General features: G+C 33.1%; 1 pseudogene; it reads left to right on the top strand.

The window, feature by feature from the left end:
- The first annotated feature begins 5,848 nt into the window (after positions 1–5,848).
- Positions 5,849–6,347, top strand: LOC141541280 (large ribosomal subunit protein uL24 pseudogene; annotated as a pseudogene).
- Positions 6,348–6,949: the final 602 nt, after the last annotated feature.

Below are 6,949 nucleotides of genomic sequence, written 5' to 3'. Positions count from 1 at the left end.
CAAACTGGACTAGTCGTTTAGCTTATCTGGAGGCCTATAATTATCCCTTCTCTCATAGTTTTAAACTAGGTAATAAGTATATTACAGAAACAGAAGAAAAAAAGATTAAATTAACAAAAACATCATGGAATAAAGCAAAAAATAAAAAATAATTGAGAAAGTCTAAGGAATCTCAGTACAAAACTATGACAAAATTAAATTATTTGTAAATACCCATGGGAAAATAAAACAAAATAGCAGATTCAAATTAGACTGGTTTCACTGAAGGCCATAATGACTAAAACAACAAAGAAGGCAGAAATATGAGCTTAGGAATGAGTAAAATGAAAAGAAGTAGAAATGTATGAAAACAAAAGCCCTTAAGTGTAAGAGAGAACATTTAAGAATTATTGGCTTTGCTCCTCAAAACCCTCCAAATACAAAATAATCTGACTAATGTATTTCAGGATACTGAATTTTGAAAGGATTTTTTTCTCAAGCTTGTATTTTTTTTAATTTATTGATGAATTTTGTTTTGATATATCATAATTAAACTCTTCACAAAATACAATATCTAGGTGGGGGTGGAGTTAAGCAAAATTATTCAAGAATAGTGATAGCCTCTGCAATTCCATATGCAGCTACTCCATGTGGTGGATAGAACACAGCCTGAAGTCAGGAAGATGCCTCTTCCTGAGTTCAAATGTAGCCTCAGACTTGCTAAAGTGTGTGACTGGCCAATTTTCTTAATCCTGTTTGCCTCAGTTCATCATCAATAAAATGATTTGGAGAAAGAAAAAGTTAAAGCACTTCAACTATCTTTGCCGACAAAACCCCAAATGGGAAAGAAAATAAATGTTTCTTAATTGAAACAAAATTACATATAAATTTTTTAAAACTACTGCTTAATTTCCCCACCAAACCAAGCCAATGTCCTCCCCATTCAATTCTAGGCCCAGCCTCTTTTTCATTTGCAGTATTTGCAGATTTATATAGATAAGGTCTACAGGTTGATCATCCAATTCACAATAACCTGGAGAGTAGGCATTCTTTATCTACTTGGTTTTCTCAGTGTGAATAGTTAGAACAAACATACTTGAGTCATTTAGAAATCTTATTCCGGGGACCTTTCAATACCCTGGGTTTGACAAAAATGATCACAATGCCATCTGCAGACAGGAGCATCTAGAGGACCTCACCATCCATCGGAAAATCCCCTAGGATTTGGATCCTGAACTAAAACATGTTATGTCAATGGCTAACACAAGACTTCCTGTTTTGTGCTTCAAATTCTTAAATATGTATTTATTATTATTATGTTTTCTTTTATTAATTATGTATGGGTCTCCATATTAAATAGGTAAGGATCTCCAAACAAAATGATCCCTTACATCTAAAGGAATTTTATCTTATGCATATGCATATGAAAAGTTGTTGAAGGAAAGCTTGTAGGGTCATATTTTGTTCTATCTAATCAAATACTTGAGTAGCTAGATAGCATAATAGAAAGAGCAAGAAGTTTAGAGTCGGGAAGAATTATCTCCCTGAAATCAAATTCAGCCTCAGACATTAGTTATCTGACCCTGGGCAAGTCAATTAAACCTGTTTGCCTCAGTGTCTTCATCTGTAAAATGAGCTGGAGAAGAAAATAGCTATCTGGCAGGTAATCCAATACATGTTAGATATATTAAAATATATGTTAAATCCAATATATATATATGCATATTTATGCAATTAGCTTGCTGAAAAGAAAAATCAGATCAAGAAGGAAAAAAAAATCTGACAGAGAAAACAAAATGCAAGCAAACAACAATAGAGAAAGTGAGAATGCCATGCTGTGGTCTACACTCAATTCCCACAGTCCGCTCTCTGGGTGTAGATTGCTCTCTTCATCACTGAACATCACTGAACAAATGGCACTGGTTTGAATCATCATTGAATGAAGAGAGTCACATCCATTACAACTGATTGTTGTATAGTCTTATGTTGCCGTGCATAATGATCTCCTAGTTCTGCTCATTTCACTTAGCATCAATTCATGTAAGTCTCTCCAGGCCTCTCTGAAATCATCCTGTTGGTCGTTTCTTACAGAACAATAATATACCATAACATTCATATGCCATAATTTATTCAGCCATTTTCCAATTGATGGGCATCCACTCAGTTTCCAGTTTCTTGCCATTACAAAAAGGGCTGCCATAAACATTTTTGCACATGTGGGGCCCTTTCCCTCCTTTAAGATCTCTATGGGATATAAGCCCAGTAATAACATTGTTGAATCAAAGGATATGCACAATTTGATAACTTTTTGAGCATAGTTCCAAATTGCTCTCCAGAATGTTGGATCTCTTTCACAACTCCACCAACAATGTATCAGTGTCCCAGTTTCCCACATCCCCTCCAACATTGTTCATTATTGTTTCCTGTCATCTTAGCTTATCTGACAGGTGTGCAGTGGTATCTCAGAGTTGTCTTAATTTGCATTTCTCTGATCAATAGTGATTTGGAGCACCTTTTCCTATGACTACAAATGGTTTTAATTTCTTCATCTGAAAATTGTCTGTTCATTTCCTTTGATCATTTATCAATTGGAGAATGGTTTGAACTATTATAAATTTGAGTCAATTCTTTATATATTTTAGAAATAAGGCCTTTATCAGAACATTTGAATATAAAAATGTTTTCCTAGTTTATTGCTTACCTTCTAATCTTGTCTGCATTAGTTTTATTTGTAAAATTTAATATAATCAAAATCATCTATTTTGTGATCAAATTATCTCTGGTTCTTCGTTGGTCACAAATTCCTTCTTCCTCCATAGATTTGAGAGGTAAACTATCCTATGTTCTTCTAAATTGTTTATAATATCATTCTGTATATCTAAATTAGGAACCCATTTCGACCTTATCTTGGTATAAGGTGTATGGTGTCAATACCTAGTTTTTGTCATACTAGTTTCCAATTTTCCCAGCAGTTTTTGTCAAATAGTGAATTCTTATCCCAAAATCTTGGGTCTTTGGATTTGTCAAATATTAGATTGCTATAATTATAGATTATTTTGTTCAGTGAACCTAACCTATTCCACTGATAACTGCTCTACTTCTTAACCAGTACCAAATGGTTTTGATGACTACCACTTTATAATATAGTTTTAGATCTGGTATAGCTAAGCCACTTCCGTTTGCTTTTCTTTTCATTAATTCCCTTGAAATTCTTGACTCTCTGTTCTTCCAGATGAATTTTCTTGATATTTTTTCTATGTCAGTAAAATAGTTTCTTGGGAGTTTGATTGGTATAGCACGAAATAAATAGATTAGTTTAGGTAGTATTGTCATCTTTATTATATTCTCTGGACATATCCAAGGGCACTTGATATTTTTCCAATTGCTTAGATCTGACTTTATTTGTGTGGAAAGTGTTTTGTAGTTTTGCTCATATAGTTCCTGACCCTCTCTTGGCAGATAAATTCCCAACTATTTTATCCTATTAATAATTATTTTAAACTGAATTTCTCTTTGTATCTCTTGCTGTTGGATTTTGTTAGTGATGTATAAAAATGTTGATGATTTATGTGGACTTATTTTGTATCCTGCATTTTTGCTAAAGTTGTAAATTACTTCTAATAGTTTTTTAATTGATTCTCTAGGGTTTTCTAAGTATATCATCACATCATCTGCAAAGAGTGATAATATGGTTTCCTCATTACCTACTCTAATTCCTTTAATCTCTTTTTCTTCTCTAATTGTCAAAGCTAGCATATCAAATACAATATTGAATAGCAATGATGATAGTAAGCAACCTTGCTTCACCCTGATATTATTGTAAATGGTTCCAGTTTATCCCCATTACATGTGATGCTTGCTGATAGTTTTAAATAGATGCTACTGATTGTTTTAAGGAAAAGTCCATTTATTCCTATACGCTAAAGTGTTTTTAATAGGAATGGGTGTTGGATTTTATCAAATGCTTTTTCTGAATCTATTGAGATAGTCATATGGTTTTTGTTAATTTGGTTATTGATATAGTCAATTATACTAATAGTTTTCCTAATATTGAATCAGCCCTGCATTCCTGGTATAAATCCTGTATTATCTTGGGGATGATTTTTTGTAATCTCTTTGCTAATATTTTATTTAAGATTTTTGCATCAATATTCATTAGGGAAATTAGTCTATAATTTTCTTTCTCTGTTTTTGTCCTACCTGGTTTAGGTATCAGTACCATGTCTGTGTCATAAAAGGAATTTGGTAGGAGTCCTTCATTATCTCTTTTTTCAAATAGTTTATATAGTATTGTAGTTACTGTTCTTAAAATGTTTGGTAGAATTCACATGTAAAGCCATCTGTTCATGGGGATTTTGTGGGGAGGAGTTGATTAATAGCTTGTTCTATTTCTTTTTCTAAAATGGGACTATTTAAGTAATTTAGTTCCTCTTCTGTTAATCTGGGCAATCTATATTTTTGCAGATATTCCTCCATTTCACTTAAGTTGTCAGATTTATTGGCATAAAGTTGGGCAAAGTAACTCCTAATAATTGCTCTAGTTTTCTCTTCATTGGTGGATCCCTTTTCATTTTTGAGATATTTGATTTTCCTCTTTCCTTTTTCTAATCAAATTAACTTAAAGTTTATCTATTTTGTTGGTTTTTTCATAAAACCAACTCTTAGTTTTATTTATTAATTCAATATTTTTGTTTCAATTTTATTGATTGCTCCTTTTGTTTTTAGAATTTCATGTTTGGTATTTGATTGGAGGTTTTTAACTTGTTCTTTTTCTATATTTTAGTTGCAAGCCCAATTTATTGATTTTTCTCTTTCTCTATTTTATGCAAGTCAGCACCTAGAGTTATAACATTTTCCCTTATTATTGCTTTGGCTGCATCTCACCATTATTTAGGTTATTTAGTTTTCAATTTCTTTTTGGTCTATTTTTCCCTGGCCCTTTATTGAATGTAATTTTTGTTACATCATGATCTGAGAAAAATACATTTACTATTTCTGCCTTTCTGTGTTTGATTTTGAAGTCTTTATATCCTAATATGTGGTCAATTTTTGTACAGATTCCATGAACTGCCGAGAAGAAAGTATACTTCTTTCTGTCTCCATTCAATTTTCTCCAAAGATCTATCATATCTAGTTTTTCTAGTATCCTATTTACCTCTTTAATTTCTTTCTTATTTATTTTGTGGTTTGATTTATCTAGTTCTGAGAGAGCAAGGTTGAGATCTCCCACTATTGTTGTTTTGCTGTCTATTTCTTCTTGCAAAGTTCTTAATTTCTCTTTTAGGAATTTAGATGCTACATTACTTGGTGCATATATGTTTAATATTGATATTGCTTCATTATTTATAGTACCCTTTAGCAAGATGTAGTTTTCTTCCTTATCTCTTTTTAATTAGATCAATATTTGCTTTTGCTTGATCTTCAATCAGGTTGACTACCCCTGCCTTTTTTACTTCACCTGAAACAACAGATTCTGCTCCAGCCTTTTACCTTTACTCTGTATGTATCACTCTGTTTTAAATGTGCTTCTTGTAAACAACATATTGTAGGATTCTGACTTTTAATCCAGTGTGCTATCCACTTCAGCTTTATAGGAGAGTTCACGCCATTCACATTTACAGTTAAAACTACTAATTCTGTATTTCCTGCCATCTTGTTAACCCCAAATTATACTTTTCTCTTTCCTTTCCCTCCTTCTCAGTATTTTACTTATGAGCATTACTTACCTCAAGCAGTTCTCTCCCTTTAAAGACCCTTCTCCTTTCTTATACTTTCCCCTACTATTTCTGTTTCCCCTTCTATTTAGCCTACCTCTTTCCTTTCTCAGTGAAACCAGATATGTCCCTCTTCTCTTCCGCCATGGCTTAGAGGTCAAAATGAAGTTCAATCCTTTTGTGACCTCTGACTGAAGCAAGAACCACAGGAGGCATTTCAACGCCCCTTCCCACATACGGAGGAAAATTATGTCTTTTCCTCTTTCTAAGGAACTGAGACAGAAGTACAATGTCCACTCCATGCCCATCCGAAAAGATGATGAAGTCCAGGTTGTTCGCGGACACTATAAAGGACAGCAAATTGGTAAAGTAGTCCAGGTTTACAGAAAGAAATATGTGATTTACATTGAGCGTGTACAGCATGAGAAGGCTAATGGCACAACTGTCCATGTGGGCATTCATCCAAGCAAGGTGGTTATCACAAGGCTAAAACTGGACAAAGATCGCAAAAAGATCCTTGAACGAAAAGCCAAATCTCGCCAAGTAGGAAAGGAAAAGGGAAAATATAAGGAAGACACTATTGAGAAAATGTAAGAGTAAAAAATTACATGAATGTAATTAAATTGCTAGAATGCACACACACAAAAAAAGAAACCAGATATGTCCAATATTCTTTCTTTGAGCCAAATCTGATGAGAATAAGATTCACACAATGTTCATCACTGTCCCTTCTTTCCCTCAGTTTTAATAAGTTTATTTTGCCTCTTCCTGAGATATAATGTCCCTCATTTTACCTCCACTTTTCCTTTTTTTCTTCATATTCCCCTTTCTACCTCGTTTCTTTTTTTATATCATAACAGTAAAATCAGATTATACATGCACCCATGTATACCCATAACAGAAATACAATTCTCAAGAATTCTTTTCTTTTTACATTTTTATGCTTTTCTTGTGTTCTATATTTGGAAGTCAAATTTTTTGTTTTGCTCTGGCCTTTTCATTAGAAATAAATGGAAATCACCCGTTTCATTGAATGTCCATCTTCTTCTCTGAAAGAAAATGCTCAGTTTAGCAGGGTAGTTTATTCTTGGCTGCATTCCAAGTTCCTTTGCCTTTTCAAATATTAGATTCCAGGCCCTTCGATCCTTTAAAGTGGAAGCTACTAGGTCCTTGATGATCCTTATTGTGGCTGTTCGGTATTTGAATTGTTTCTTTCTGGATGCTTGTTATATTTTTTCCTTGGTCCAATAGTTCTT

This window comes from Sminthopsis crassicaudata, chromosome 4 (assembly GCF_048593235.1).
Source record: "Sminthopsis crassicaudata isolate SCR6 chromosome 4, ASM4859323v1, whole genome shotgun sequence".
Taxonomy (NCBI): domain Eukaryota; kingdom Metazoa; phylum Chordata; class Mammalia; order Dasyuromorphia; family Dasyuridae; genus Sminthopsis; species Sminthopsis crassicaudata.
The sequence above is the reverse complement of the archived record's forward strand: the minus strand, read 5'-3'. Positions and strand labels throughout refer to the sequence as shown.